At 42.5% G+C, this 21,971-nt stretch overlaps 1 long non-coding RNA gene across 1 annotated transcript in view; it reads right to left on the bottom strand.

Annotated features, from left to right (window-relative positions):
- LOC126067634 (uncharacterized) overlaps positions 1–16,033 on the bottom strand; it is an 81,064-nt gene extending 65,031 nt beyond the window's left edge. Inside the window, exons 1-2 of the long non-coding RNA XR_007515447.1 lie at positions 15,710–16,033; positions 13,523–13,694 (exon numbers count right to left, since the gene is read on the bottom strand). This is a non-coding gene — a long non-coding RNA (uncharacterized LOC126067634). The remainder of the gene's footprint in view (positions 1–13,522; positions 13,695–15,709) is intronic.
- Between the last annotated feature and the right edge of the window lie 5,938 nt (positions 16,034–21,971).

The following is a 21,971-nucleotide window of genomic DNA, read 5'->3' as shown; positions in this document are numbered from 1 at the left end:
CTCATAATGCCACACATTAGAAACACCACCTTGAGTTCCACTGTGAGGGAAGGGTCTGAGGGTCAGGACCACAATCTAGAGGAGGAGAAGGATGGGAAGGAGCAAGGAGACAAATTGGGAAGCTGAGACCAGAAGCTTCAGGGCATAAATTCAAGAGAGGGTCTCAGCTAAGTGGTGGATCCCTATAGCCAGGGACCCAGAACCACAGGTAAACCAGGGCTTTGAGCTGGTTCTGCCCAGTTCAGTCATGGCCCACAAAGCAAAACCCAAACAGACCTGAAATTTTAAAATGCAGGTGAAGTGGAACAATAAGCAGAACGGGAAAATTAAGGGTCAAAGCCCTTCTAGAAACTTAATCTCCTTCTTAGAAAAGAAAGGCAGCATACGTGTTGCATAGCAACCAAATTTCTTGACCAGCGAGTTGGAAACAGCAGTGTTTCACTCAAAGATGGTGGCCCACCATGCCACTTTGGGAATGTGTGTCACGCTCGACAGTCCTGGCAATAATCCAATCTCTTGCATCAGGCTGCTGAAAGGGCCCACTATGCCTCTTCTAAGTCTCCCATTCCAGGGCTTCAACCCATAATTTTTCATGTTCTGCTTATCATTCTGCTTTACTTGAATTTGAGAATTCGGGCCTGTTCTGGTTTTCCTTCACTGGCCATGGCTGAATCTGTTTGAGCCAGCTTGAAGCCCTGAGGTAAACTGAAGTTTTAGATGAAATAGAACTAGGAATCAGGTTGGGAAACAGAAGTTGTGACACAGAGGATGTGGAAGACCTAGAATGGCTAGCTTATAAAATTCAAGACAAGCGAAAACTTGAAGAGATGAATTAGAGGCAGGAGAACTGAGAGAAGACAGCAGTCGATCTCTTGTCCAGTCAGATCCTGTTGCATATTCCCCAGGATATGTCTTCATAGGGCTCACAAAGATAAAGGCAAAAGTTGTTTGCAGGAAGGACCATATGGATAATCTGAAGAGAAAGATCAAATTGGAAGGCTTCCAAGAACAGTAGGTTCTTAAGTATCTTCCACTTAATCCACTCACCAGATCAATCCTCTCAGTTTCCTCTATATGACATACCGATTGGTGCCTGTCTTGGTTTGAGTTCCCCCAACAGAAGACCTAGAATCAAGGGTTTGGGTGCAAGTTGTTTATTTGGGAGGCAATACAGGGAAGCCCATGGAGGAATGAGAGTCAAGTGGCTATTGTTAGCTGCCATCAAGTAGGTTGCAACTCAGGATGACCCCAGGGACAATGGAACAAAATGCTACCTGATCCCGTGCTGTCCCCATGATTGGTTGCGGAGTGGACTGTTCTGATTCATAGGGCTTTCAGTGGCTAATTTTCAGAAATAGACTGCCAGGCTTTTCTTTCTAGTTGTCTTAGTCTGGAAGCTCCACTGAAACCTGTTCATCATCATAGCAACAACACACATGCTTCCATTGACGGATGGTGACAGCTTAACATGAGTTACGTTGGCTGGGAATTGACCTGGGTCTCCTGCACGGAAGGTAAGAATTCCACCACTGAACCACCAATGCCTCATGGAAGCCAAGTACCAAAACCAAACCAAAGTCATTGCCGTCAAGTCAATTCCAACTCATAGTGACCCTGTAGGACAGAGTAGAACTGCCCCACAGGGTTTCCAGGGAGCTGCTGGTAGATTTGAGCTGTTGAGTTTTTTTTGCTTAGCAGCCAGGCTTTTAATCACTGTGCCACCAGGGCCCTAGGAGCCAAGAAAAAGAGTATTAATGAGCAGTGACTGCTGTTGGCAGCTGGGTGACTTTGTAGACCCTATCTAAGGACTGTTCCACTGAAGAGGAAGAAAGCTGGAGTATTTGTCCATCAACCTCATCCCTCGTGAATCTCATTCATTGAGTGTTTGGATTGCTTCTGCGGATGTTAGCTTTCCAGCATTTCCATACTTCCCTCTGCTAGAGAGACATGGGCGTTTGAGGGAGAAAGGCACCAGTACTGCAGGCGACCTTTGCAGTAGGCCAAGGAGTCAAGGGCAGGGCACAACCAGCTTTGGCTGCAGTGGCTCAAACACCAGCCCCCCTTAACCAAGGCTTCTCTCTAGTAAGTCAACACACTTCTCCTTTGACTTGATAACTTGCATGCTTGCCAAGAGTCAGCCAGGTTTGTTATTCCCAAACATATTTATTAGAATTATAATTGTTATTGTAATTATATAGTCAATATTATTGTGTATTAAATATTATGTAAATTGATGAAATATGAGCGCATAACAAGAGGTGTCCATGAACAGTAAGTCAAATGCTTCAGAATGATTTGATGAAAGCGAGCCAATGAAAACGTTTTGTTGAATTAGGAAGGGCTGAGTAAACTGAGGAGGACTTGGGGAGAAATTGTAACCACCCAGGATACTTCAATCACACTGCTTTGCAAGTCATTTTAATTCTTGCTTCAATGTAAAGAAAGTGAAATTGGAAATCTTCAGGGATGCATTAAGGGTGTGATTTATGTAAGAGCGACAACACGTAATGCCAATTAGGAGACCCAACATTAGGGTAAAGGCTTGCTTTTACATCAAAGACTGTCAATTTATGTGTTTTAAGTTAAAATAAAAATGTTTAAGGCATGTATGAATCATTTTTTATGAGTCATTGCTTTAAATGACTTTTTTTTTTCAATTAATCAACCAACTCTGAGCCTTGTGTGTGCTGCAGAAGAGGTGCTTCAGCTCCATTCCCCAGGAAAATGAGTGGAGGCTATCGCCCAACTCTTCATATGAAGTCAGCAGCTCAGAACGTTTTATTTTAAGCTTTCCTAGAAAATTGAAGTACCAGGAATAGGTACCTCCTCAGCAGCACAGACATTGGGATTAAGGGTCAAAAAGGGCTCAGACTTCACTCTGGGAACTGTTTAGCCAGATCACAATGAACAATGAGAGAGAAAAGCTAACGGAATTAAACGAAGACTTAGGAGGGTAAGTATTCAAGCTTAGTGGCTGCACCTCAGTTAAGCCTGGCATAGTTACAAGGACGACAGCAATACAGCTTCAAGGATGAAAAAGAAAAAAAACTAGCAAACAAACTTTTAACTAATTTTCAGAATAAGGAAGGTATCAAATTTTTAGAGACTTAAGATGCAGAGCTTAAACTCTGGAGACTGCCTGGAACACCACCCTCTTGCTGTTTAACACCAAAATCATTTCATTTCATGCTATGGCTACTTGAACGCTTGCACTTCAGGGAGATGCATGATGTGGCTGTTCATATTGGCAAGATTTGCAGTCACTGAAGTTGGGTACCAGGCTTTGTGGCTCAGAAGAACAAAGAGGCTGGCTTACTGTGGATTTGTTCCTATCACCCTGAAAATGCTCTAGCAACATGGAGATAAGCCTAAAAGATTTTGTTTTCCATAAGGACTAAAATATTCAGGACAACAAGGCAACAACGGTGTGGGTTGCCTTTTCGCCATAAGTCATCCCTTATATTATTAAGTAAAACCATAAAGTAACACCATGTCATATTTCTGAGCTTGTGTGTGTAACAAAAGAAGAAATTTTCAGATAAAGTTGGTAACAGTTCATTTATTTTATTTATTCCCTATCTTATTCCAGAAATAGTGAAAGCCAACCTATAAAGCTATATAAAATAAATAAAGATAGCAGAAACAGCTGTGATTTAATTTCTAAAAGATAACAAAGAACTTACCGGATTTGGGTTTAAACATCAATGAACTTTCCTATAATCAGAAAATTGAAACACAACTTTCCATTGTAATAGCACAGACCATCCCCCAACTGTGGGAGGCCTAAGGCAAAAGTGCAAATAGAGGCTTCCTGCTGGGGCTGGTGGCTGCCCCCTTCACTTCCAGCCCCTCTTTCTATGGGCATTGGTAGGGGCCTTGTCTGCATGTGTGGACACCCCAGCCTAGGTCAAAACTGGTTCTTTACTATCTTCAGCAGCAGCCCCTTAGCCACCCCTCAGCGCTTGGCTGCTTACACTGATGGAGAGTTCCAGGTTCAGAGCATAGACTAAATAAGCAGGGAGTCCTGATGTGGTAAGCAGAATAATGGCCCCCCAAAGATAGCCACATCCTAATCCTCAAAACATGTGACTATGTTACATGGTAAAGGGGAATTATAGTTGCAGATGGAATTAAGGTTACTAATCGGTTGACCTTAAAATCAGGAAATTGTCCTGAATGTGTCTGGTGGGTCTAATGTAATCCCCAAAACCCAACCCACTGCCTTAGAGTCAATTCCAACTCTTAGCAACCCTATGGAACAGTGTAGTACTGCCCCACAGGGTTTTCAAGGCCAGAAATCTCTAAGGAAGCAGACTGCCGCATCTTTCTCCCACTGAGCAGCTGGCAGGTTCCAACCATAGACTATTTGGTTAACAGCCAAGCGCTTTAATCACTGCACCACCAGGGCTCCCTATCTGTACTTACAAGGGTCTTTAAATGTAGAAGAGGGAGGCAGAGAATGATTGTCAGACTGATTTAATGTGAGAAGAACTCAACCCACTGATGCTGGCTTTGAAGATGGAAGGAGGAGTCATGAGCCAAATCACCTAATCTCCCTCAGGAGTGAGGCCCTCATTCTCCTTGCTTTCAGGACTCTTGGCTGCAGATGGCAAAGAGCTGAATCCCTTCCTGGGAAACTTCCTCGACAGAGTCACGCCTCGTCCATGGGGCAGCCCCCATCCAATGAGGAGAGGGTACAAAGGCCCGACTGCTGTGTCTCAGTTGGAGACAGCTCTGCAGGACTATCCCAGCTCAAGAGTGCCCGTTAGGGTCAGCTGAGGGCTCTGTGGCAACTGTATTGAAGCCCAAATTCTCTCTTTGGCCCTTCCTGTTTCTTTCTCTCTCCCACAGGTAACCTTAAGAGCACTCCTCAAGAAAATTACCCCAAAGGGGGAGTCATACTTAGGGGCCACAGAGTTTCTGTAAGGGTGATGGGAAAAACTTGGAAACCGTGGTGATGGTTGTACATGATGAACATTTTAATGCCACTGAATTGTATGTAAAAAATGCTGAAATTGCAAATGTCTCGTTATAAATATTTTTACCACAATTAAAAAAAAAAATTCGCACACAGAAATCTCAGAGCCTCATCATCAGCTTCCTGCAAAAACTGACTTAAAACAGGGGTGAAAACAAAAGAAGCGAAATGACCTCAAAGATCATGGCATCAGAAGCAGGGGGATGTGGAGTGAGAAGAATGGTCCTAAATTACAGAGAGGTTTGACTTGGGACAGACTACAGAATTGGAATGATTTAGATCCTTGAGAGTCAGAAAATTCTGGGTGTATTAATTTCCTGGGGCTGCAGTAACAGATTATCACAAACTAGGTGACTTAAAACTACAGAAATTTATTCTCCCACAATTCCAGAGGCCGAAGTCAAGGTGTTGACAGGGCCATGCTTCCTCTGTAGCCTCTAGGGGAAAATCTCTTTCATGCCTCTCTCCAAGCTTCTGGTGTTGGGGACCACTGGCATTTCTTGACTTGTAGAAGTATCACTTCGGTCTTCCTTTTGTTATCCCATGATGTTCTCCCTGTGTTCTCTGCGTTTCTTCTTAAAAGAACATCAGTCATATTGGATTAGGGCCCACCCTAGCTCCCAGGAACTGGGGTTTAGGATTTCAGCATATTATTTGGAGATACAGTTCAGCCCCTAATGCTCAGGATTGTCACCAGCAGTTTTAAATGCTTTAGATCCATGTGCCTACTTGGGGCCCAGTTTACCACAGATGAATAGCCCTAAAAGAATCACCCTGTTGCATCCTCAAGTGACAGAATCATCTTCTGTCTTTCTGGGTGCTTGGCCAATAAGCTCTCTTTTAAGGTTATAATTAAAAGGCAAAATGGCTAGAAACTAGAAGATACCCTTAAAGAGATCAGGGAGTAACCTCATATCAGCAGCTTGCTTGTAACATCTCCATTTTCCCAGAACAGGAAACCCCAGGCAAACATCCTCATAACTGGCCAGGTTGCCTGAATAATCAGGGTCTAAAATGGCACAGCATTGGTAGAGAAATAAAAAATCATTGAGAAGTTTAGACCCCTAGATCAGTAATTATATTATCCACCTATATATTTTTAAAAAATAACCGGAGTTTATTCTTGAAGGCATGAACCAATTATACACTTCTCAACCTTTAGAAATCAAAACAACGTTAATGACCAAAACAAACCATGGAAAGTTTATGCAAATTCTGACATACCCATAAGACAGTGTTATGGATTGAACGGTGTCCTCCAAAAATACGTGCTATAAATCCTAACTCCTATACCTGTGGATGTAATCCCGTCTGGGGATAGGATTTTCCTTGTTATGTTAATGAGGCCATATCAGTGGAGGATTTCTTAAACCTAATACTTAAACATCTGTTACCATTTAGTCGACTCTGATTCACAGCAACCCTGCAGGACAGAGTAGAAATGCCCCATAGAGTTTCCAAGAAGCCCCTGAGGGATTCGAACTGCCAACCTTTTTGTTAGCAGCCATACCTCTTAACTGCTGTGCCACCAGGGTTTCCAAAACCTGACACTTAGGAGATATAAAAGAGCAGCTTATGCAGAAAAGCAAAAACAGGAGAAAGATAGATGCCATGAGGAGATCTCCAAGGAACCAAGGAACAGAAGCTGGAAGAGACAAGGATTTCCCCCCCAGAGTAGTCAGAAAGAGAGCCTTTCCCTAGGGCTGGTGCCCTGAACTTGGACCTCTGGCCTCCTAAATTATGAAAAAAATAAATTTCTGTGAGTTAAAGGCACCCACTTGTGTTGTTTCTGTTACAGCAGCACTAAATAACTAAGACACAGAGCCTTGTGCCTCCAATAAGAAATCTGCTTTTTAAAGGGGTTGGACTGGTGTGAGAAATCACATGGGATGTTAAGCAAAACAGTAACAAATGAAATTGTTTATACACACTGGCCTTAGCTATGTAAAAATGCATGAATATGTATTTTGTTGCTGTTTTTGTTTCTGCTTTTTTATAGTGAAAGAACTAAAAGCATGTAGATAATTCATTTTAAATAGATACGCTTGTCCATTTCTGAGCATTTTTCACAAATAAATATTAAGATTTTTAAGTGTAATATCAAAGACCACTTTCCCGTGTTCTTCAGTCTCCTAGACAAACACTGCCCATGTTTTAAATAGCTCAGTTGTAAGATACGAATCAATACATGAAGAACCATTTAGTTCATTGCCGTTGTTATTCCCAACAGTGGCCCTAAACAGAGCCATTGAGGGTGCAGTGGATATAATAAGCACAAATTGATAATCTGTAGCTAAGTCACACTCTGAAATAGCTGCAGGATTAGAGAAGTATGATTTAGGACAGCTAGCACTGAACTCTAGCACTGAACTCATTAGTCTATGGTCCCATGGTCTAGAGCAGTGGTTCTCAAAGTCTGGGCCCTGGATCAGCAGTATAAGGCTCACCTGGGCACTTTTTGGTTAAAGCAATCGACTGCTAACCAAAAGCCACTAGTGGCTGTGCAGGAGAAAGATGTGGCTGTCTGCCTCCGTAGAGATATACAGCCTTGGAGACCGTATGGGGTCGCTATGAGTTGGAATCAACTCGACAGCAGTGGGTCTTTTTGGGCACTTGTTAGAAATGAAGGATTTCAGGGCCCACCCCAGCTCTACTGAATCAGAAACTCTGGGATGGAACCCAGCAAGAAGTTTGTGTTTAACAAGCTCTTCGAGGGGTTCTAGTGTGGGCTAACACTGTTGGAAAACCACTATTCTAGATCAGTAGTTTTTACCTGACATTCATGAACTTGGAGGTGGTGGGTAGAAGTGAGGGACCTGGGTATGTGACCTCATGCCTCCTACATTTTTCAAGCTTTAGAGTTGGTTTAAACCCCTCATTAGATTCTCAGAAGAGTTTGTGATGCAGAAAAAGCAACACTCACCCATATCACCACCGCCACCAACAACGACATAACTGTTCTGGACCATCAAGAACTTCTTTTCATCTCAAGGTCCCCAGTGATTCTGATGTGGTTTGGAATAAGAAGCCTGGAACAACAGGTCTGAATGCCCGACTATAGCAGCTTACTGCAACCGATTGTACCAAGGCCTCCAATTAATGCCCTCCCTGCATCCTGTAAATAGAAGACTAGTGATGGAGTGATTTCTGCTTTCTTGTTCTGCCCAAAATCCCCTTGCCTTCTACTAAGATCATATCCCGGTATTGGGGACCAGGCCCACCCCCCATTCCATCTGATACTAGCAGAACCATTCATCACTGTACTTCATCTCCCTGGCCACAAGAATGAAGACATGGTTGCCAAAAATGGCACTCCATCAGTTTGGTCAAAGTGATAGGCCAAGGGAGGTTCATTTGACTGAGAGTGGGCCAAATGAGTCCTTTCCTGGGGTTTTACATGTAGATACTTGGAAACAGAAGTGTCTTCTTTTCTCGGAAGTTAATAACTACGTTGATGTGAACCTGTGTATAATGTACCTGCTATTTCTCCATCACATGAAGGAAAACCATATTAGGAGAGAATGAGGCCAATAAAAAGCATGAGAGAGACAAAAACCTAATGGCCTCATTTCCATCCCTCCAGTTTGTGTGTGTGTGTGTGTACCAAAAACCAAACTATTGCCACCCAGTCATTCTGACTCACAGCGACCCTATAGGACAGAGTAGAACTACCGCATAGAGTTTCCAAGGAGTGGCTTGTGGGTTTGAACTGCCACCCTTTTGCTTAGCAGCTGAGCTCTTAGCTATTGCACCACCAGGGCTCCGTGTGTGTATGTGTGTGTGTGTTTCCTTTTTTAAAAGGTATAATTTATTCTTATAAAAATCCCTGCTTTTTAGCATAGAGTTCCGTGAGTTTGGCAAACGTATACAGTTATGTATCTGCTACTACATTCAAGATATGGAATATTTCCATCACCCCCCAAAAATTCCTCCATGCCCCTCTGCAGTTAATTCTCTTTCCAAACCCTGGTAACCACTGATCTGTTTTCCGTCCCTATAATTTGCCCTTTTAAAGAATGTTATATAAATGGAATCACACAATATGCAGTATTTTGATTCTCATTTCTTTCACCCAGTATAGTATATGTGAGATTTGTTTGTGTTGTTTTGTGTATCAGAAATTCATTCTTTTCTCTTGCTGAGTAGGTTTCCATTGCAAGGGTCTGTCTTTCCCCTCTTGAAAGACATTTGATTTATTTCTAGTTCGGGCAATTATGAATAAAGCTACTACAATCATTCATGTACATAGGTTTTCATTTCATTTGGATAAATACCTAGAAGTGGGATGTCTGGGTCATCTGATAAGGATGTTTTAATTTTGTAAGAAATTGCCAAACTGCTTTCCAAAGTCGCTGCACCATTTTGCATTTCTACGAGCAATGCATAAGAGCTCCTTTTGCTCCATTCAGGAGTTCTTAAGGCCAGCCCCACCCCTTGACTTTCCAATTACATGAAGCAATAAATTCCAAACTTGAGTTAGGTTTCTGTAACTTCTGGTCTAATAGTCTTTACTAATATAAAAAAGTTTCCAATTAATATGGTCAGCATCTGTGTATAATTTATTCTTTCATTATATTCATTTTTTCATTCCCAGAGATACTTTTTGGGTCTTTAAATGCGACATAGTATCCTAGAAGCCCTAGGGAAATACAATTTTTTAAAGCTTTTATTTTTCCTCAAGGGATTCTAGAATTTCTTGGTATCATTAGTCACGGAAGATTTAGGACAAGGTCTCTCTTAATATCTGAGGTAGAGTGTTCCTATAACTCCTTGTGCTACCCTTTGCCTAACTCACACAATATGACCTAGCTTCCTCTGACTCTGAGAAGGAAATACATAACCATCCCCGAAAGACGAGTATTTAGTATTTGCTCTGGGGACCATTTCCAAGTTTATATTAGAATCTGATATGTTTTATAGGTATTACGTGAGAAGAATCTCTGGGATCATTAGAAATTTTCAGGGGCAAGGTAAGGAAGACAAAACCATTGCTATCACCTCAACAAAATGAGTCACTATTTGCTGCTAAGCAGGCTCTTTAATGGAGGATCACTTTCCTAGGAAATCTGAGGTTAAATACCATCTTCCAAGAAACTGTTGCCCAATAAAATACCCAGAAGTCATGACAAAAATGAGACATCATGCCCTTGGGCAAAATCAGGCAAAGGTAGATCTATTAAGGACTTGAGACAGGGGGTTGTTAGTACCAAAACCAAGAGAGCATCACTATAACAACTGCTCATTAGTATCACAACTTGGCACAGAACTCCTAGATAACACATTGGGAGGTGCCAGTGCCCTCTCCTAGGAAGTCAGTCACCCACTTGCTCCTAATGCTCTCCTGCTTTCCACAGACACTGAGGAAAACGGATTACCTTCTCTTCCTCCCCCACCTGTTCCCGGGACAACCTGTAGATGCTTTGTCTGGAATTATTTAGTACATTCTGTCAAAAATACAATATCACAGATTGCCTTAACATAGAGTTCTCTTTCAAAGCCAGTCTGAATTTGAAGTTATCTGGAAATGTTTTAATAAATGCACTACATGTTAACAGAACCACCAAGTATTTCCTTCCTACTGAAAACTAATCTTGTTCAGTATTGGATGCTTTCCTTAATGTCCAAGAAAGAACAGAGGGTTGGTCTGGGTCATTGTTCAATATCTATTCCAGTGACATTAATCTCTGGAAATAGAGGTGAAGTAGATGTAACCAAGGCTGTTCACTGTGGCCCAGTTATAATGTAGCATAGAATCATCTATTTCACAGGAATCTATGAAACGATAACCAACATCACAGTTTAAACTAGAAAAGCTTTCTGAAAAGAGTAATAAGAGGCCTTAACTTTGGGAGGAGTCTTTGAGGGGTACAGATGGCTAACGTGCTCAACTGCTAACCAAAATGTTGAAGGTTTAAGACTATCCAGAGGCACCTGGAAATAAAGTCCTGGTAAACTACTTCCAAACTAATCAGCCATTGAAAACCCTATGGAGCACAGTTTCTGTTCTGACACATATGGGGTCGCCATGAGTCAAAGTCGACTCGACCTCAACTGGTACCTGCTAACTTTGGAGGAATAAAAAGAAGGCACTGAGAATGATATATTCTGACATCTCCTAAATATTACATCACTGAGAACTTTTCTGATGAGAATGCTGTTGTTGTTGTTGTGTGCCATCGAGTTGTTTCCAACTCATAGTGACGGCAGAGGATACAGTACAACTGCCATAGGGTTTCCTAGGCTATAATCTTTACGGGAGCAGATTGCCAGGTCTTTTCTCCTGCAGAGCAGCTGGTGGGTTCAAATCACCAACCTTTTTGTTAGTAGCTGAGCACTTAACCATTGTGCCACTGGTGCTGGTGGGGAAGAATCCACAGCATAAACAGCTACAGCTGATTAAACTAGCAGTGCCTACCAAGGAAAGGGAATGGAGAAAAGCAAGGTCAAGGCTTTTACATTGGTGGAAAAGTAAAGAGAGTAGGCAGAAATGAGAATTGGGGTCATTAATGTAGCTAGACTCCTTTAGGAGGCTGGAAAACAGAAGCAAGCTTGCTGTATAAACACTGATGTGTGACACTTACTTCCTCCTCTGAGTTCCTAAAGAGAACATAGTGTTTAAGCCCAGTGGCAGAGCAGGCAATTTTCCCCCACGCAGGCAATTTGCTATTTCTTTTGGTTCTGCTGGCTAATGATTACCTAATGAACCCATACATACACAGTATCTCTCTTCAGCAGAATAAGGTGCTTATTTGCCTTAGTAGATATTTAAAAAGGAGACCTCTATAGCCCTTAAGTTTAACAATGTTTCAAGGAGTCAACAAGCTAGACTATAGATACCACGAATAAATGAACAAATATCACAGGGCTGATCACACACCCAGCATCCTAGTAGGCAATATATCGCTATGAGTCGGAATCGACTCAACCACACTGGGTTTAAGGGGATAAAATATACATAGTGCGTAGTTCCTGATATCAATGAATCTATAGCCTATTACAGTCAAGCTAAGGAAATAAAAATATTTGTGGCTGAATGATATTAAAAAAAAATGATATTAGGAGATACTAACTTATAGTTTCCCTCCTTCCTTTCTCTCATTCGAGTATTCATTTGAAGATATTAGTGGTTGAATATAATATTTGCAGATATCCATTTATGGCTTTCTCCACTTTGTTTTTTCCCTTCTCTTCTCCCATTCAAGTACAACCAGAATGAGACAGAGAAGGAGGGCAGGCCAATCCAAGGATATGTTATCAAGTTGACCCCTACTTTGGGCAACTTGGCTCCATCCTGCCAGAAACCTTGTGAGATAAAAGCACCTCTGCCTGTCCAAGGGAGAGAGGTATTTATCTGCAGCCTCATTGAGTGAGTGTGTGTGTGTGTGAGTGTGTGTGTGTGAGGGGAGTGTAACCTTAGATGGGAAAAATGACAGATGTTTTCTAAAAGCCTTCCTGGCTTTTGTCTCCAAAGACCTAAGTCCACTGAAGGGTGGGATTTAAAGAAATAGAAACAGAATGATTTGAAGAAGCAGGGAGGCTTCCTTTTTCGCTCCAAGCATTGGGGTGAGACAGAGAGGTGAGTAGATACAAGAGCATCTCAGAGCTAAAATCTTTATTAAATTTGGGGTGAGGGCCGCCTAAGAAGTTATCAGGGCAAGTAGAGGATATTCTAACCAGATCCTCCAGCCACATTAAAGCAAAGGCTTCAAAACAGTTGATTTTGAAAGAAGGAAGGAGGATAAATGTGGAACCAGATGACTCTTCCCCTATATCTGGCACTGAGGTACAAAGAGGCCCAGCTTAATGGGTTCTAGGACATACCCAATTGCTTTCTTGTCTTCCCTATTTCACTTTTCTCTAAACCGCACTCCTGTTCCTCTTGGTCGCTTTCCACAATGAACTAGATGCACGCAAGCCCTTTCCTCAGGCTCTGTTTTGGAGAGAGGAAGTCCAGGCTGACATGAGCTGAGGCAAGTATGGCCTGAGATACTTTCAAACCACTTTTGGAGATGTTTGTTCCCTCACACTAGTCACTCTTTGCTCCTATTCAATTTGGTTTCCTACCTCCAAAAAAAAAAATGCCATGGGAGTCAAATTCCCACTCATAGTGACCCTGTAGGACAAAGTAGAACTGCCGCATAGGGTTTCCAACACTGTAAATCTTTATGAAAGCAGACCGCCGCGTATTTCTCCCTCAGAGCAGCTGGTGGGTTCGAACGGCTGACCGTTTGGTTAGCAGTTGAGCACACTTAACCACTATGCCACCAGGACTCCTACTTGGTTTCCAACAACTCTGTTAAGTCTGGCTAGTTCCCTCCTGGGTGTCACTCAACACAGGCCCTCATTTTCATCCTTCTGGAACCTCTTTACAATATTTCGCATTGATTATCTAACGACTTCTTCTCAAAGTTAGGTCTTCCTTGCTTTCCGTGTACTATACTTACTGTGTTCTCCTCCCTTTCCAAACATGCCTCCTGTGGTTCTTTTTCCTGTTCCTATTATCCTCAAGAATGGGCTCCCAGACCTTCCCTCCCTCTGGCCTACCTCCATAGAGCTCAGTGTCAAGAAATCCACTTCTGTCCCTTTTAGAAATGAGTTTCATGACTGGATGTCCCTGGGAATCCTGGTATGTCTTCTGATCTCCAGCGCCACATTTACACCTGCCTGGTGAAAATCCCCTCCTTCATGTTATACTCAAGCTTCAAGCTCAGTCTATCTAGAATTAAACCAAAAATTGAATCCAAATTAGAAATGCAAAAAAAAAAAAAAAAAACAGCAACAAACAAATGATGGGTATAAGAAAAAGAGCAGAAAGAAATGGCACAGCTAAAGGTCTTAGGAAAAGGTAAGCAGATAAAAATATATATATATATTTTTTTTTTTTTTTGGAAGGAAATAGATTCTAAGGTAGCCTATTCCAGTCTGTTAGATCAGAAAAATGGTGACATTTCAAAAGGAGTTGGGGAAAGTTCAGAGGAAAACAATTTTATGATGAAAGGAAAGATGAAGAGTTCCTTTTTGATCATATTATGTTCCTGTACTGTTTTTTCCCTGTTCAGTTTTATGTGTATCAGAATACCTGGGGTCCTTTCCTATTTTTCTTACTGATCTTAGTTCCACGTTACCTCTTTGATTTCTATTTTCTTCAGTCTCAAAGTGACTTCTTGAGAAAAATGTCATCAACTTCCAACAGAGTATTTCTTTTCATTTTCTCTAGAAGCCAAACTTATCACTTTTTGTAAATAAAACCAGAGAAAATGAGATGTATAATAACACAGAGCATAGAATCAAAACTAAAAATAATAAATATTAAGATTCGACCTATAAAAATTATCACCAAAACTCCCAACTGGAATCTTACAATAATCACGTCTTCTAAAACCATGGCTTACTTTCCAGAATTGGTGTAAATGTTTGCTGAATATTATGTCAATACCTGAGCTCTACCAGGAAAATGTCATTTTTTAAAAGTTTCAACCAGAAAGCCTAAGACCAGTAACTGGAAGCAGGGGCTACAAATGCATGTGAAGGGACTAAGGACATGGAGTATATTTAAATCCTTGAAGTATCCTACACTATTTAGAGGCCTGAAGACTGACACCTTCGCTTACAGATTGAATTGTATCCCGGACAAATATATGTTGAAATCCTAACCCTTTTACTGTAAATGGAGCCCTTGTGGCACAGTGGTTAACAGCTAAACTGCTAACCAAAAGGTCGGCAGTTTGAATCCACCAGCCACTCCTAGGAAACTTCGTAAGTTCTACTCTGCCCTGTAGGGTCGCTGTAAATCGGGATCAACTCAATGGCAACAGGTTTCTGGTACTATAAATACAACCGTTTGGAAATAGGATTTTTCTTTTGTTACACTAAATGAGTTATAAGAGAGTTATAAAAATACCACAATAGACACAGAGATAAGGTCTCTAGGTGGTGCGAATGATTCATATCCAACTGCTAACCTAAAGGTTGGTGGTTCAAACCCACCCAGTTGTACCAGGGAAGAAAAGGTCTGTAACACACGGGGTCGTCATGAGATGGAATTGACTGGACAGCAACTAACAATGACAGACACAGTGACACACACAGGCCTAAGAAGACAGAGACAGGGTGTACAAGCCCAGGAGCCCCAAGAATTGCCAGCAGCTTACTAGAAGCTGAAATAGATGAGGAAGGACTTCTCTTAGACCCACACCCAGAATTCAGACTTTTAACCTCCTGAACTCTGAGAAAATAAATTCCTGTTCTTTTAAGCCACCCACTTGTGGCATTTCCGTTACAGCAAGCCCATTGCTGTCAAGTCGATTTCAACTCATGGTGACCCCATGTGTTACAAAGTAGAACTCTTCCAAAGGTTTTTCTCAGCTATAATTTTTGTGGAAGAAGAGCACCAGGATTTTCTTCATGGTGTTGCTGGGTGGGTTCGAACCACCAACCTTTAGCCTAGTAGCTAACTAAGACCCCTTCTTAATAGCCTGTTGTACTTGTCACTGACCTCTTTATCCCATTAGAAACCTGTTAACCGCTGCCTTGGCAACAAAGGAAAATACCGCCCTTGTGCTCCTAATAAAAGATTGTGAGAATTGCTTCCCCGCAGAAATGCAATGGTTTTAATTGACTTTATTTTCTGCTGAAAAGAAACGGAGATGCACAGTCATGGTAAGGCCTGCCCTCATTAGTGGAGCTTCGTCACTGATTTAAAATGAAAATTGAAGTCTGGTAAATACCCACCTTGCAGCTGCCCGGCCCGCAGCATACAGAGAGTCTGGCATCTGAGCTTCTCTTATTCCTCTCCTGACCCAGCATCCCTCTCCTGGGGCCCAATAAAGGGCCAGGGAGCAGGTAAAAAGCAGCACATTATCCTGTAGCTTTATCCCAGCTGCACTTTAGAAAACAGATTTGCGGCTCTGAACCAACAGGCGGTAAGTCACTCAGCCCATTTTCTCAGAACTACTGCTGCACTGCTGTCGTTGGCTTCCCTGTAACTCTATAACCACAGACGGCAACAACTAAGCAAAAACATTTCCTTCTCTGCACCTCAGAGAGCCGCGCCTTCGTGAATATCTCTTCCTTAGCGATTTCCTAACCCAATCCTTTCGTGTCAGAGCGAGGAATCTGTGTGACAGGGCATTCTGTGCATTTCCGTCAGGCCTGGCTCAGCCACGCTCACACTAATTCAAAGCAGCTTCCAGTCAGAGCTTCACAGGTTAAGCCCGTGTTAATTAGCTGAAGTCTCGGGTCCCACAGTGTTCCTATTAACGAGTGGCCCCGGATTTTCAAAGAAGCCTGAGGGATCGGTACTGATGGCCAGCCTTAGATATGCCCTTGTTTTGAGCTGGAGGAATTAAATGATAAAAATATCCTCCACTCATTCATTCAACAAGTGCTTATCGTGCAGCCACTATTTGTTCGCTGTTGAGGATGAGGCTGTTGTTATTGTTGTTAGGTGCCATCAAATCAGCTCCAACTCATGCAACCTTAGTTATAACAAAATGCAATGTTGCCCAGTCCTGTGCCATCATCATAATCATTGGTAGGTTTGGGTCCACGGCTATGGCTATTGTGCCAATCCATCTCATTAAGGTTTTCCTCATTTTCAACGACCCTCTACTTTACCAACTATGATGTCTTTTTCTAGTATTGGTCTTTCCTGATGACGTGTCCAAAGTAAGCAAGCTGAAGTCTCTCCATCCTTGCTTCTAAGGAACATTCTACTTGCGTTTCTTCTCAGACTCATTCGTTCACTCATGCATCTACTATAGAGATGTGAAGGAGATCCTTGAGGTCCCTGCTGTCGGGGAAATCACATTCTGAGTAGGGAGCGAGATTAAAATAATACAGCTAAATAAATGTATCCACAAAGTAAGTTCAGATAACAAAAATATGAAGAAAATCAAAAAAGTATTGTGATAACCAGTGGTTTGAGGGAGTAGACAGGCCTGGGAAGGCCTCTCTGAGGAAATGACATTCAAGCCGATATAGACGTTTTAAAATGTGGCCCCCCAATTCTTTGATACTCCTTTCATCAAGAGGTGGGATCTATGTCCCTGTCCCTTGAATCTGGGATTTCTGACTGCTTGACAGATAAAACAGAAGTGATGCCATGCCAGTTTCTTAAGGCCTGGGCTTCTACTTCCTGTCTCTGGGAGATGCCTGCTCTTGGAACCCAGACACCACACTGTGAGAAAGCCCAAGCAGCACACAGTGAACGTTCTTTCTTATACAGATTAGCCCCGAGTGGTAGCCTCCTACCACATGTCATTTCCAAAAATGGAGATCACCTCTCTTGTTGTACTGTAGCCTTGCTGTTGTTAGCTGCTGTCAGGTCAACTCTAGCTCGTGGCGGCCCTACATACAACGAGACTAAACATTGGCCGGTCCTGTGTCATTCTTATAATCACCAGCATGTCTGAGTCCATTGATGCAGCTATTGTGCCAATCCATCTCACCAAGGGTCTGTCTCGCCCTCACTGGTCCTCTACATCACCAAACATGATGTCCTCCCCCCGTGATTGATCCTTCCTGATGACGTGTCCAAAGCAAGTTAAGTAGGACCATAGCCCTACCTACCCAGAAATGCCACTTTCAGGACTATAGAAATGTGGCTACTGAGACTTAATCCTGACCACCAGACCATTTGTTATATGCATGGTATCTATAAAAAAAAACCCATAAAAACCGATTCCGACTCATAGTGGCCCTATAAGACAGACTGCAACTGCCCCATAGGGTTTCCAAGGAGCATCTGGTGGAGTCGAACTGCTGATCTTTTGGTTAGCAGCTGTAGCTCTTAACCACTACGCCACCAGGGTTTCCATGGTATCTATAGGTCAAAATATTTATGGTCCATATAAATGCATTACTCCTTGCATAAAAAAGAGATGCTATCACCCTTCTACTGCTGGAATGTGAACTTTGAGTTGCAGGCAAGTGACAGGTCAAACAAGCATTTGGGCAGCTTTCAGATACATTGCTCCTTTTTCACATCTGCATACTTTTCCTATAATACATCTTAGTCATCTAGTGCTGCTATAACAGAAATACCACAAGTGGGTGGCTTTAACAAAGAGAAATTTATTCTCTCACAGTCCAGTAGGCTAGAAGGCCAAATTCAGGGTGTCAGCTCCAGTGGAAGTCTTTCTCTTCTCTGTTGGCTCTGGTGGAAGGTCCTTGTCATCTGTCTTCCCCTGGACTAGGAGCTTCTCCATGCAGAGACCCTGGGCCCAAAGGAAGCGCTCTGCTCCCAGCACTGCTTTCTTGGTGGTATAAGGTCCCCAACTCTCTGCTTGCTTCCCTTTCCTTTTTATCTCTTGAGATAAATGATAAAAGGTGGTGCAGGCCATACCCCAGGAAAACTCACTTTACATTGGATCAGGAATGTGCCTCGGTAAGGGTGTTACAATGCCACCCTAATCCTCTTTAACGTAAAATTACAATCACAAAATGGAGGACAATCACACAATACTGGAAATCATGGCCCAGCCAAATTGATATACACATTTTTGGGGGGACATAATTCAGTCCAAAACAATATCTATTCCTGGGTTAAGACAAAGAGCAGTCAAAGCCAGCTGCCTCTCCTACTTCCTACTTGGAACGTCAGATGTTGAATGCTTCGTCAGGGATTTAAATGGTGACTCCAGATTCCTTTTCTTCTATTCTAGGATGAGCTGATTAAGTCATTTTACTTCATGAGCAATGAAGGGTTTCGGGTTGATTTTTTTTTCCTGTGCAACAGTTAATTCTGCTGCAAGACATCATGAAAATATTGATGAAGAACAGCTATATTAATCCATCAGCCATTATTTATTAGTGGATATGTTGTATAACAAATACAATTCATAAATTTAATGAAATGCAATGTCATTAATCACTCACCATTTATAATGAAGGCCCATAGAACTTCATTTAACATTTTCTTCTCACGATCTGCTTATTACGAGCTCAGCTGTGACTGCCTTTTCTATTCTGTGACAAATCTCCTTTCCTTCTATACTTCCTAATTACTAATCCTCCTTTACAATTCTAAGGAAAGTAACTGCCCTCTCTTTGGTTGCTATGGCTTCCTAGCCTAATGCAGTTTCTCCCCTCCTTTTTGCTGAGAGTAACCTGATATATATTTATTCAGGCACCAATATGCCCAACTTCCAGAGGACAAATCCTAATTGGACTAAGCTAATCAAAGAAACCATTCAATTTTGCTTGAGATTCGAATAGAAGTGGATAATGTAACCTTTGATGGAAGAAGATCATGGCCATTATGATGGAAGGAGAATTCTGCTGGGGCTTTTGAGTAAGATTTTCCACCCAGAGGATGGGATACAAAGGAAAAGAAAGTTCTTGATGCCCCCTTGTTTCTTACTTAGGGCACTGTCAGGTGACAATGTGATGTTTGGAGCTGAGGGAGCCATCCTGTGAACATGGAGATAGACATCCCTCACCCTGAAGATGACAGATTAGAAGGAAGGAATGTACCTGAGCCTCTGATGATATCTGGAGTTGACCAACCAACCCCGAAACTGGTTCCAGCATTCCTATTAAGTAAATAGTAAATCTCATCGTGGATTTAATCCATGTTTATGTGGGCATTTGGAATGATGAGGCTCTATTTAGAAAATTAGAAATGAGAAGGGACGAGCATGACCCAGGGCAGGGTAGAAACAATGGCCCACCAAATATATTCCTAAGTATGTAAGAAGTTATAAATTAAGCTACAAACTGCTAAATAAAATATGATCCTTTTACCTTGGCAAATAAGCCTTCATAATGACCTAAAAAATCCAGATTTCATTCTGGAATGTTTGGGCACCCTTTGGCACTCCATGTGGGAACATGGGGGTACAAGGAAAGCCTATCCCATTCCCCAAGCCCATGGCTTGGTCCCTTCTCTTCCCATTTGCCGGCTCTGTTCTGTCCACAAGGTGTCCTGAGAGAACGTCTCTGGACATTCTAGCCTACGAGTTCAAATTCCGCTCTCACTCTGCCATACCTCAAACAGCCACCAGTGGTTGTTCCTTGGGCCTCAGGCTAGGCACACTTTTGGTAGGATGGACCAGGATGGACCTGGAGAAGACGAACATGTGGGCCCTGAAGGCAGATGACAGCAGTAAGGGTTTATTTGGAGGTGGTTCTAACAAATGAGGTTGAGAAGGGAGAAAGCCACTACAGAGTGAGTTGATAAGCAGGTCACCCCTGAGGACAACTGGGGCTCACCTGCACCAGGGTCTCTGGGTGATGATGCAGAACACACCCATGTGTGGTCCCACCTGCAGAAAGGGAGCCAGTGTATTTCTCTCCTAGTTGCTATTGATGGCTGAGGGCTGTTCTCAGAGGTATTAACTTCTTAGTACTTCCAACCTGCGCCCCCGTGGGCCAAGAGAAAGCCCTCGGGTGGGGAGGGGCATGAGTCTGCAAACTTTCGCCATCAGCCCATGCTGAAATTGTGAGGACACAGGGCATTGGGAGTGGCCCATCAATGTCTGCTTCAACCTCCACTTAGTTGGATAAACTTGGACAAGCTAAACACCTGCTGTGGTTGCAATTTTCTCGTTTAAAAAATGTGAATAATAATTTATATGCTATAGGCTTGTTTTGAGTCATGAAAAAAATAAAAACCTGAATTACCTAAAATATCACGAAGCAATTTGTGAGGATTGTATGGAAGCCCACTCTGTGATAAAAGACCCCTAGTGGCACAAGAGTTAAGTACTCAGCTGCTAATCAAAAGGCTGGGGGTTTGAACTACCCAGCAGTGCTATGGGGGAAGACCTGGTGATCTGCTGCCATAAATATTGCAGCCAAGAAAATCCTACAGAGCTATTGTATCCTGTTGCATGGGGTCACTATGAATCAGAATCATCTGAATGGCACATAACAACAACACTGTGGTAGAGGTCCTAGGTGATGCAAACTGTTTGCTCTCAGCTACTTACTGAAAGGTTACCAGTTCAAATCCACCCAGCAGCACAGTAAAAGAAAAGCCTGATGATCAACTTCTGTAAGATTACAGCTATTGAAAACCCCACGGAGCACATTTCTACTCTGACACACATGAGGTCACCACATGGCAGAATTAACTCAAGGCCATGGGTACTCTGTGGTAGCAGTCCCTGAGTGGTACAAACAGTTAACACACTTGGATGGTAACTAAAAGTTTGGAGGTTTTAATCTACCCAGAGTCACCTCAGAAGAAAAGCCTGGTAATCTACTTCCAAAAAATCAGCCACTGAAGACCCTATGAAGCACAGTTGTACTCTGACACCCATGGGGCTGCCATGGGTCAGAGACTCTGTAGTACACCCAGGGAATGTTGAAATAAGAGAAATCGGATGGTGCACCAATAATTAAACTTTGAAACAAGAGTCACTGTGGAAATATTTCCAAATCATTTTTAAAAAGGTGAAATGGGTGACCCAACTGAAGTATTAACCTTTCTAAAGAATAATTTGATTGGAAGTGGGCTTGTTCAGCCCTGGACACAGGAACAAGAGTAACAGAGGTGGAGAGCAAAGGCTACCTGTGCCAATGTAGCAGAGTGCAGAAAGATAATGCCCAGGGTCTCCTCTGAAGCTGCCAGGACTTTATCCAGGAGGCCCACGCAGACAAGTCCTTTGAGCCCAGCACCTAGTCCCTAATCCTGGGCTTGCGTCATGTTCGGCCAGCCACCTGCCAACTCTGATTGCCTTTCCCACATTGCCTGCCTTCCCAAGGAGACTGCCTAGCTGTTGCACATCTCCCACCTGCTTCTTCAGTGTAAGTTATTATATTGCCATTCTGATTTTTTTTGCATCAATTCTAGCAATTTTCTTCTCCACTGCTGAAAAATACACACCTCTTTTGGTGCTGATGCTCAGACATAGGACATAGTAATTCCTTAAGAAAACCAAAAGGGAGGAACACACTCAGCATTTCTCAAGCTGAAAGAACTGAAGAAAAAAATCAAGCCTTGAGTTGTAATTTTGAAGGATTCTATGGGCAAATTATTGAATGATGC

This window comes from Elephas maximus, chromosome 25, assembly GCF_024166365.1.
Source record: "Elephas maximus indicus isolate mEleMax1 chromosome 25, mEleMax1 primary haplotype, whole genome shotgun sequence".
NCBI classification, from domain to species: Eukaryota; Metazoa; Chordata; class Mammalia; order Proboscidea; family Elephantidae; genus Elephas; species Elephas maximus.
The sequence above is the reverse complement of the archived record's forward strand: the minus strand, read 5'-3'. Positions and strand labels throughout refer to the sequence as shown.